Raw genomic sequence first — 4,150 nt, forward strand, 5'->3', positions numbered from 1 at the left:
GGCCTCTCCTAGTTCTTGCAAAAATGGTCAAGTCCAAAATTTAAAGAAACTGACGAGTGACTAGGTAGGTGATGATAAAGGCAAACAATAGTTTATGGTACATTGAATATATTCATTGGCAGCGAAGTGTAAAATATTATACATGCTGGGGCCTTTTTTTCTTCTTTTCCTACCTTTTAATGTGATAGAAAAACGAAAGCTGAGCCGACACCTCCTTTGTGTGTTTTTTTTTCCTACTCTGCTGAAGGTCAAAAGCTCTAAACGTTAGACTTCCTTCCTTATTCATCATGGCAGTAAAATTTATTCAGCAGTACGTGGTGAAGTGTTGTTTAATAACGTGAGTGATATGTATGAACGATTTAAATGACTAAAAAAGAGACGGGCTGGAGAGTCAAATAAGTCTAAATCCCTAGACATAAAAAAAAATATTACATGAAATACAGAAATTAGCATAACAGGGCTCTGTAATAATTATGTAAGGAGTATTAGTGATATAACATGATAATAAAAGACGCACAAGGACATACACACACATACACACACACACATGCGCACGCATACACTGACAAATCTGCTTTCTGTTATACAATGAAAATACGCAGCAAGAATAATCAAGTAAAATGGAGTGCCAGGCTAAATCCTTCTCACGTTGTGACTTCAGATCCAACCAAGGAGGGTTCACATCGGGGGTTTTCAACCGTTTTTTAATCTATGGACCTCTTTGATTACAACTTTATTCTGGTGGGTCCCCAGAGCCGTTTTGATGTTTAGAAACTAGTTTTATAGACACTTACTCTTTTATTTGTTGCAGTCATTTGACTGTGGCCATGCTAGAGCACCACCTTTACTCGAATAAATCGACCCAGGGACTTATTCTTTGTAAGTCTTGTACTTATTCTATTGGTCTCTTTTTGCCGAACTGCTAAGTTACGGGGATGTAAACACACCAACATTGGTTGTCAAGCGATGGTGGGGGGACAAACACAGACACAAACAACAAACACATACATATATATATATATATATATATATATATATATATGTGACGAGCTTCAGTAATTTGACTGCGGCCATGCTGGAGCACCGCCTTTAGTTGAACAAATCAACCCCAGGACTTATTCTATTGGTATCTTTTGCCGAACTGCTAAGTCATGGGAACGTAAACACACCAGCATCAGTTGTCATAGTGATGGTGGGGAGGACAAACACAGACACATATAAACACATACACACACACACATCTGTGCCCTGTCGGTATCTCCTGGAGGAGATGTTCTCCTGGGGCTAAAAGCAGTAGTAACATTTACCCTTAGGGTTTAGCCGCATTTAAGTGGCAAATATATTTCACGTTGACAAAAGGAATGTTATATTAAAATTAGGTGAGGTTAGAGATGTTATGCAAAGAATAATCAGACATGTTAAAAACTTGATATAATTAAACACAGAATAGAAAGATAATAATATAAACACAGACAATATTATTTTTTAAAAGAATGGTATAATTTACAAAAACAGGGGATACAGTAACCCAACCATTATACATTTATAGAAGCATCAATGAAGAGTCAAAACCTACAAAACCTGGGCGAGGAGAGAAGCAAGAAATAAATAGCTCAAGGTTGAGAAGAGTAGAGAAAAGCTAATACTCTGGAGGTAGTGAAGGGATCAAGTGATGGGAGGAAATTACACAGTTATTCCTAGACCCCAATTAAATCTACCTTAGGTCTAAATTAGTGATTCTTAATTAGAGTCCATAAGACCCTAAGTCGATGATGGTCAATACTTTGCAGGTTGTGAAGGAATTAAGTGAAGAGTGATAGGAGGAAGTTACACAATTATCCCTAGACCCCTATTAAATGTACCTAAGGTCTAAACTAGTGATTCTTAAACGGGGTCTATAGTTGATGCCAGTACCGCCTGACTGGCCCTCATGCTAGTGGCACATAAAAAGCACCTACTACAATCTTGGAGTGGTTGTCATTAGGAAGAGCATCCCGCTGTAGAAACCTTGTCAGAGCAGATTGGAGACTAGTACAGCCTTCTGGCTTGCCAGCCCTCAGTCAAACCGTCCAACCCATGCCAGCATGGAAAACGGACGTTAAACGACGATGATGATGATGACATACATAAATGTATATATATATGTATGTATACACACACACACACACACACACACACATAGGACACACAGACTATGGACTCCAAGGAAATTAAACTTGATGATGGTGGTTTGTGTTAGGCAAAATGTTAAGCAGTGAAGATCATGAGTTATAAGTTTATATGTCAATGGGAGGAATAGAATCTGATATTTCAGGACAGACCCGGGGAAAAAAAGATAGTTTTTTAAAATCAAGATTAAATTTGTTCTTTTTTTTCTTTCTTTCAGACAAAATGGTTTGTCTCAAAATGCTAGTTTCCTCTTCAGATTCCTTTTCGTATTATATAAAATTACCAAAACTCCTGAAATGTTAATGTGTAGACGCAGGCATGGCTGTGTGGTAAGAAGCTTGCTTCCCAATCATATGGTTCTGGGTTCAGTCCCACCAAATGGCACCTTGGACAAGTGTCTTCTACTATAGCCTTGGGCCGACCAAAGCCTTGTGAGTGGATTTTAGTAGACAGAAACTGAGTTGAGGCCATCGTGTATATATATGTGTGTGTGTGTGTGTTTGTCCCCCCACCACTGCTTGACAACCAGTGTTGGTGTGTTTATGTCCCCATAACCTAGCAGGTAGGCCAAAGGGACGGATTGAATAAGTACAAGGTTTAACAAAAAACAAAAATATTGGGTTTGATTCATTCAGCTAAAAATTCTTCTAGATGGTGCCCCAGCATGGCCACAGTCTAATGATTGAAACAAGTAAAAGATAGAAGATACATATGCAGGTAACTGGAGACAGTTATTTCTTTCACGCTGCCTTATTTTCATTTCCTTACCAATAACCTCCATCATTCTTTAATCATTCTCTACTCCATCATTCTTTAACCATTCTCCACTCCATCATTCTTTAACCATTCTCCACTCCTGTCTTTCCTTCTGCCCAGAGTAATAGCACGTGCTTTTCAAAGGCGTTTTATCCAGTCGCTGTCTAAATGTCGGAATGTTAACATCTGGTCCCCTTTCGTCACTGCTTTGCTTTATCCCATTCAGATGTAGACACTAATCTATCGACGAGCTTGTGGCTCGTCTAGCTCAACACACTGTGGGATTTCTACCTCACCTCGCTACCACTTCAAAACTTATTAGATATTTTAGATGTACAGCCAAGTACCGGAGCTAACTACCTTCATGTGCATGAAGGAATGAACTCATGCCTCCTACACACTATTGTCTTGTACACTTATCTCTGTTGTGCCAGTTACTTCATGTGTGAGCAAGGAATAAATTATGTTTGTTAACCAAAAGCATTACCTTCTGATTTTTATCGTTACCTTTATGTAAAACATGCATTTATACGTTTCAAACCTTACGTGCATACATCTAAATATACTTCTTAAACTGGTAAAGCCCAATTCTTAATTTACCTCTTGTTACAGATGTAACTTTGCCTTATTCCCTGTAAACAAGGAACATGGCACGATATGGTTAATAAACCTGCCTAAACACTAAACTAAATACCCAGAGTGGAGTTTGGTAGATATCTTTTCCCCATTGCAAAAAAAAATATGTACTGAAAGCTTATGGCTAGTTAGAAGAGATTTGACAGTTTTTATGGTACCTGTTTTCAGCCAGTGTGAATGGGGAAAGATTTATATTTATAAAATAAAAGCAAAACATCAAAAATAATTCTAAACATACACAATAACATGAAAATAAATCAACATCAAACAAAACATGTAAAAAAAAAGAAAAAATTAAAATCAGAGCCAAGATTATAATTTCAAAAGGAAAGAAAATACATATAAAAAAAAATCCATCCTTACTTTTGTGTCCTTGAAGATTGATCACTCGGTAAAAGAACAATCCAATTTTTTTAATTTTGGGTTAAAATGGTAGAACTTTCCACAAACATCCATCTTGAAATGATTTGAAGTTTGATTTCTTATCAACAGAATTGTCCGTTAGAATTTTTTCACTGCCTTGTCTAAAATTCTTCAAAATTAATTCTCTTCATTCTCAATAAAAAGGAAAACAAACATCCTATAGCTG

General features: G+C 37.1%; 1 long non-coding RNA gene across 1 annotated transcript in view; it reads right to left on the reverse strand.

Annotated features, from left to right (window-relative positions):
• Window positions 1-4,144, reverse strand: part of LOC106875034 (uncharacterized) — a 43,842-nt gene extending 39,698 nt beyond the window's left edge. The window contains exon 1 of the long non-coding RNA XR_001410075.1: window positions 3,925-4,144. This is a non-coding gene — a long non-coding RNA (uncharacterized LOC106875034). The remainder of the gene's footprint in view (window positions 1-3,924) is intronic.
• Between the last annotated feature and the right edge of the window lie 6 nt (window positions 4,145-4,150).

Source organism: Octopus bimaculoides, chromosome 14, assembly GCF_001194135.2.
Source record: "Octopus bimaculoides isolate UCB-OBI-ISO-001 chromosome 14, ASM119413v2, whole genome shotgun sequence".
NCBI classification, from domain to species: Eukaryota; Metazoa; Mollusca; class Cephalopoda; order Octopoda; family Octopodidae; genus Octopus; species Octopus bimaculoides.